The following is a 7,485-nucleotide window of genomic DNA, read 5'->3' on the forward strand; positions in this document are numbered from 1 at the left end:
AACTTCCTGTAATTAGTGCAAACACGCCAACTAGTTGTGGGTCTTGTTTGTACAAGCTCTTTGTTCTCATTCTTTACCACCGTGATTCCAATCCTCTTAGGCACTACTTGAATAGCACTGACCCATTTGCTATCAGAAATTGGATATATGATACCCACATCTACAACTTCAACACTTCAGCGGTCACTACTTCTTTCATATGTGGGTTAAGCCTTCTTAGTGGTTCACGGGTTAGTTTTGCTTCCTCCTCCAATAAAATCTGATACATGCACATGGTAGGGCTTATTCCCTTGATATACGCAATAAACCAGCCAATGGCTGATTTGAACGCTTTTAACACCCTAATTAGCTTATCTTCTTCCATTGGGGTGAGGTCAGATGCTATGATAACTGGAAGAGTTTCAAGTTCAGCTAGGTAAGCATAGTTTAGATGTAGTGGAAGTGGTTTAAGCTCAAGTTTTGGAGGCTTAACAATGAAAGGGATCAGATGTGTGATAGATGGTTCTAATGGTTCTATAAGAGGTGAAATAGTTTAGGGATATGGTTTTAATGCTTCCAAGGTAGCCACCACTTCCATAATTGCATATTCTTCATCAAACTCATCTTAAGACTAACTCAAAACAAATTGCAATGGATCACTGGATTGTGCCTGCAAAAATTTAGTGAAAACAAGCAGATCAAGCACATCAATCGAACAACAATCAAGTGAACTAGAAGGGTGAGAAAGAAATTCAAACACTTTGAATTGCATAGTTTCTCCTAGCATAGGAATGGTGAGAAAACCATTTTGCACGTCTATGATAGTCTTTGTAGTGGCCATAAAGGGTCTCCCAAGCAAAATAGGTAACTCACTATCATGTAAATGAGCTTCTTCCATATCCAACACTACAAAATCAGCAGGCAAAATTAGTTTGTCAACTTGAACTAAGATATCTTCCACTATGCCTCTTGGATATTTCACTGATCGATCAGCAAGTTGAAATGAAATAGTTGTTGCCTTCAAATTCCCCAAACCTAATTAAAGGTACATTGAATAGGGCATTAAATTGATGCTAGCACTCAAATCAAGCATAACCTTTTCTACTAGCTTGTCTCCAATGGTGATATTGATAGAAAAACTGCCCAGATCCTTGAGTTTTGGTGGGAGCTTTCTTTGAAGCACATCACTCACATTTTTAGACACCATCACCTTCTCATTAGGTCCATACTTTCCTTATAGTTGTTCAGCTCCTTGAAGAATTTCCCATACGCTGGCATATTCCTAATGACATCAAGCAAAGGTAAATTAACATTCACTTTACTTAAAATATCAAAAATTTCTTTAAATGACTTAATCCTACTTGCTTTTGGCAAGTCTTCCAGGAAATGGGATGGGATGAGTGTAAGGTTTTTCAGCCTTGTGAAGATTTGGAGCTTCAAATGAATGATAGGAGCATATTTATGCGACTTAATTGGCTTGTTCTCGTGCGTTTACGTTGTGTTTCCTTAGTTATTTTAGCGTTTAAAGTCATTTTCGTATGTTTGTAGGTCTTAATAACAACGTTGGCAAGAAAAGTGCATTTTGGTGCATTTTGGATCAAAATTGGGCTAAAATGGATTGCATGCATGAGGATGGACGTTTTGGGCATATGTGTGTGCAAGTGTGTGTGTGCAAATGCAAGGGTAAACAATGACAACTCATACACATGCAAAAAGGAGCTGGAATCATACTTCACACAAATGCAGCAACAACCCCTCATCATTACACAACATTTCTGCCACAAAACACATGCAAAGACACCCACATGCAAAGTGGAAGAAAGGCACGGCAAAGGGGAAGGAATTTGCTTGTTTTGTGGCTGAAATGATGCAAAGAACATGTGTGTGTGCAAGTGTAATAGCTAGGATGATAACATGGCAGCAAACACATGGCAAAGAAAAGAACATGGCAGCAAACACATGGAGCACACGGCATGGGCAGAAAATGTGGGTGTTTGGTGGTTGAAATGATGAAGCATGTGTGTGTAAATGTAAATGATAACATGGCAGAAAATGTGTGTGTTTTGTGGTTGAAATGATGAAGCATGTGTGTGTAAATGTAAAGGGGAAACATGACAGCTCACACCCACACAAGCTGCACATGCAAAGGAAATGGAGTGGTCCTCTCTCAAGCCTATAAATACCACCTCCCATATTCATCAAAAAAGAGATTTGGATCCTTGTCTTTGCCGTGAGTTTTCCACCACCATTCTCTCCAAATTCAGCCAAAAATCACCCCTAGCCACACCACCCATCAACCCTAAACCTTTCCATACCATTCCCCATCCATTCTACACCATAAAAACCACCCAAACCCTGTCCAAAACCTCTCTGCCGCAGCAAGGAAGAAGGAGGAACTTTGGATGCACCTGCTGCCAAGTTGGAGTGTTTTAGGTGTTCTCTTTCTTTGAATTTTAATGTCTAATTTTATGTATCTTTGCTTTGCAAGTATGAGGAACTAAACCCCCCTTGGCTAGGGGGAATTCAAAACCATGTTTATGCTTGCTATATGATTTGATTATTTCCAATTGCATTTCATGAATTGTGAATTTAATTTACTTATCTCTATGAATTAAAACTAATTTGTGTATGTTGGTTGAGAGTGCACGCTTAATTTTCATGCATAAGTTTGTTGCTAGGATATAAGGGAGTTTCACCTAATCGTTATGAACTTATATTCATAAGTAGTAAAGGTTGTTGATCACAATCATGTTAAGTAAATTCTTGGCATAAGTTTCATGCAATTCATAGTAACAAGTGCCTCGCCAATGCTTATGGTTTTCATAGAACTTAATAATTTTTGCTTGTATCTCCTAATCCCCAGCCTAGAACGATCCCTACTTGCTACAATTGATAAAAAGAGGGTTTAATTTGTGTGCTTATATATTTCGCACTAATGAAGAAGTGGCCTTGCTTGGATCAACATTCGATTTCCTAATCTCTTTTTAAGTGGCACCTGCATTCACATGATCAGATTCATTAGTAACTTCATTGCCAACTCCATTATTAATAACCTTACCACTTATAAGTGTAGTAATTGCTTTGGCCTGCTTTTGGTTCCTTTGAAGTATCACCAGTTGGCTCGGAAACTTTTCGGCCTCTCTTTGACTCAAAGCATCTGCAATCTGACTTAATTATGTCTTCATTTTGGTTAGAGCGGTTGAATGTTGTTAAAGCATACGATTGGTAGTTTGTTGGAATTGAATAGTGTTTTGAGCTAGTATTTTGATCGTATCTTCAAGTGTAGTGGCAAGCTTTGGTTGGAAATTTGAAACTAAATGTTATTCTTCCATGAGAAGTTGGGATGATCTCTCCAACTAGGGTTATATGTAGAGTATGTGTCATTCCTTGGCCTTTGATTGTAAGAGTTGATGAGATTCACTTGTTCTTGGACGAATTCAGGATAAGCCTCACTAGTTGAGCATTGATAAGTAGGATGGCCTAGTATGTTGCAAATGGCACACGCCTCAACTATCTTGGGCACCATATTGTGCACAGAATCAAGCTTCTTTTCCAAACTAGCCACCTGCAATGCAAGATCATTATTAAAACTCATTTCATACACTCCAGCTCGTTTCCCTCTTGTATCTTTATGTTGAGCATTAGATCCCAACATCTAATAGATGTTATATGACTCTTGAGCATTCTTTTTCTTCAAAGCCCCACCTGCTGCATTATCAGCAATTGATTAACATGTTTGGGTTAATCCATCATAAAAAAATTGCATTTGTAAGTAAGGAGGTAACCTATGATGTGGACATTGTAGCAAAAGCCCTTTGAAGCGCTCCCAACATTCATTGAAAGGTCCTCCATTATCTTGCTTAAAGTTAAAGATTTGCCCTCTCAAAGTGGCTGCCTTTTGAGTAGAAAAAAACTTCTCTAAAAACTGCTTAGCTACGGCATCCCAAGTGGTGAGCAAACCAAGTGCTAAAGTCATTAGCCAACGCTTAGCCTTATCTTTAAATGTGTAAGGAAACACCCTCATCCTCATATTTGCTTCATTCACTCCCTGCAAATGTAAACCACTCACAACTTTATAGAATTCTTTAATATGGGCTAACGGACCTTCGTTAGGTAAACCATAAAAAGAAGGAAGCATGTGAAAATGTGAAGATTTGAAATCATAGTTTCTAGCTTCAGGAGGCAGCAAGATGCATGAAGGTGAATTTGGTATAATCGATTAAGAAAAATCCTCCAAAGCTCGATTGTCATCATTATTGTCAGCCATCTCTTCTTCTCTGTCTGAATTAGAGTGCTCAGAATAAGCACCTACACTCGCTGATCTAGAAGAACTATCGTTCTTTTCTTCACGGTTAATCAAAGCACTAGTTGAAACAAAGTTCTCAAAGGTGTTCCCCTTTAACCGTTTAAGTCTTTGGCCTATCTCAGCAAGTTTATCTGTCATATACTACCTGAGAAACAAAAATAAAATGGAATATAGGAATCTAAACTTTAAGTGAAAATAGATAGGGTTTTACATAAAAACAAGCAATTATAGGGGACTGAAATCAGTCCCCGGCAACGGCGCCATAATTTTGTTGTGTTCCTTCTTAGTGCAAAAATATGGTTAGTATAATGGCACGAGTAAGGGTTTCGAACCATATGAACTGATTGGACCTCTATAAATTACTAACTTTGAAAGAACCTGATAAGCTCATATTTATATATATTTTACATCAAAATCACTTGTCTTTTCTTAGTTAGTTCCTTATATTCTTAAGCTATTTACTTTGTTTTTGTGTTTTGTGGGATTTGTCAAGCAAATAAAAGAAAAATAGCACAAGTGGGATTTTAAGTAACAAATTCGTCAAAACTACCTGTGCAGATCAGCTGACTTTGGAAGCAAGTTGCGAACAACTCAGAATGAATTAGAGAATGAGCCTTATATGCTTGGAAAGCTACTGATGTCTATTTTCTGGATCATTTCACGGATTGTTAACACCAAAAGGTTCCCAAAAAGCCGTTTTAACACTGAAAGGTTCCCAAAAGGCTGAGCAGTTTGTAACTGACAAGATTGCAATGAAAGCAATAAACCCAATAAATCTAACAGCCAAAAATGATGCAACCAAGAACAAGTCAGCTGACACTTATTCAAATATAAAAGGGAATGGAATTAAAGATGAGGATTAAGAGGGAGTAATTGGCATAAAGGCTACCCAAAGAGTTACAATTGTTTTACCATTTCCTCTCACTTATTGTCACCATTAAATGGCTATTAGTGAGTGAGTCAATGAGAAGAAAATGATGCAGCAAGAATTGGTTTAAAAGCAGCGTTGGGGAAGGAAGGAAAAAGGAGGAGGCCTCAGTCGATTTCTTTTGGTTCTATTTTCTTAAACTCATGTCTATCTTTTGTTTTAACTTAAGGATTGTGTGTAACTAAATTTTTAGTAGTTAGGGGCTGTTTTGAAGCCCCAAATATGATTGCAAGTTTGTTATGACATTTCGTTTGAATTACTTTTATGAATGGATGAAAATTGGTTCACTACTTGTCTCATTAATGAATTCTTTATTTGTTTTCTATGGATGCATACGTAGTAAGCATATCTAGGATTCTAACGCTATGAATATGTGTGTGCCTACCCTTGTCGAATGAGGACCTACATATGCTCTAGAGTAGTACTTGTTAATTGCGATTAACATGTGAACCAATTTCTAGGATAAGTAAGACAACGCTAGTACTTACGATGCCTTGTGATGACTCAAAGTCTTTTCATTCTTAATGATTTCTACTTGTTAAATCTATGAACACGCCATTCTAGATTGCATGATAGGAACTAAGTTAAGTTGAAAACGTCATTCTCTTAACATACTACATAAGAAAGAGTAATAGGTTGAGTTCTAACATTGAGCCAACTTGAGCATCTTCATCCGGAAATAAAAGGAATTTGAATGAAACATAACATGTTTGCATGATTATTTGGTGGTGGATAGCAATTCCCCTAACACGTTTTTCTTAATTTGTGAACTACTTAAAATCTGTTTCGTTCCTGTTTTTGTTCAATTTAATTTAAATAGCAAATTAACTCCAAAAATCCTAAAAATTTGTAGAAGTGTAGCTTTGTGTGTCTAGTGTCTACATATAAAATTTCGTAGACTTTAGATTAGTGTAAGTTGGTCTAATAATTATTTTTCGGTGGCTAGTCAGTAGGGACAGCGGCTGTGACAGCCCATTCCGGAAAATAATTTCCGTTGACGTGAAATTATTAGTTTTCCCTTGAACGCTAAGTTGTGTGGTGTATGACTTGTATTTAAGTTGGATTTAATTATGATTTCCTAAGTTTTTGGAACCACTTAGGAACTAAGAAAGACTAAATTTTGATTGGTTGGAGAGATTTGGTCCACACATTACACCTCGCTTTCTCTCTCACTCTCATGCCCTCTCTCTCTCAGACTCACACTCCCCCTCTCTTCCTCTCTTGTATGGACACAACCATAAACCCTTGTAAACGTGACAGATCGAAGAAGAAAAATGGTACCATTGTGTTCCTAAGGTCCTCACGAGTTCAAAGGTACCAATTACAGGTAAGATTACCTTCGATTTCACGTCGAACCACAAAACCCGATTTGGGGTACTATTCATGCTCACGTAAAATGTTGATTTTTAAGGAATTTAAAGGACATAGAGAGCTTAAGGAGGTCTTTACGAAGCTCGGAGTACTTCGTTTGAAGAAATTGGATGCCGAAATTGTGAGAACGATGAGTTTTAAGGTTTGCCGGATTCTCGAAGCTTTTTCTGGCAAGATTCTAGTGGTTTCAGAGCTCGAATCAAGTATGGTTTTTTTTGTCGTTATGAGATCTTTAAAATGGTTCAAGTTTCATAAATGTTGGGTTAAAAACGAAGAAGATATAAGGATATGAAAATTTCCTAGTTTCCGGCGACGGTCGCCGGAGCTGAAGGTAGAAGACGAGAGGATATGCCGTTAAGTTTAACAGAATATTCTAATGGCGTTAGGTCACGCTGTAAAGTTTTGTTAAGGAATAAACGAAATATTCTGGAATATACCTGACGTCATCAGTTGCACCATCATTGTGCCAGGCACATGGCCGCGTGTGAGGGGCGCGTCTGGCCGTGCCTTGGCCAGCGCGTGGCAGCACGTGGGAGCTGGGAAAAATATTCTAAAAATTTGGGGATGAAGTTGAGGTTGTGTAGGTCACTGTGGTATATTCATATACCCAAATTGAGCAATATATGAGAAGCTATTACCTATTGTTGGTTATGTACGTTAAATAACGTTTATTCGGTTATTACGCCTATAGGTGAGACCTATTCTCAGGATGTGCGTAATCAATCGAGGCTCGGGGGCTATGACCCATCCATTGGAAGTTTAAATTAAAAAAAATAGAATTTTACCTTAAAAATTGGCTACAAAATCCGGCTTTGAAGCAGAAGCTACTAACTTGGTTTCAAACTGAAAGCTGCTGGTTAATGGTTGGCTTGAAGGCTGGAAGGAATGAAGGGTTAATGGG

General features: G+C 37.8%; 1 non-coding gene across 1 annotated transcript; it reads left to right on the top strand.

Annotated features, from left to right (window-relative positions):
* The first annotated feature begins 3,761 nt into the window (after nt 1–3,761).
* LOC114827189 (small nucleolar RNA R71) lies at nt 3,762–3,868 on the top strand. The gene has a single exon (XR_003776410.1). It is a non-coding gene; the product is annotated as a small nucleolar RNA R71 (small nucleolar RNA).
* Nucleotides 3,869–7,485: the final 3,617 nt, after the last annotated feature.

The sequence above is a fragment of the Malus domestica genome, chromosome 09 (assembly GCF_042453785.1).
Source record: "Malus domestica chromosome 09, GDT2T_hap1".
NCBI lineage: Eukaryota > Viridiplantae > Streptophyta > Magnoliopsida > Rosales > Rosaceae > Malus > Malus domestica.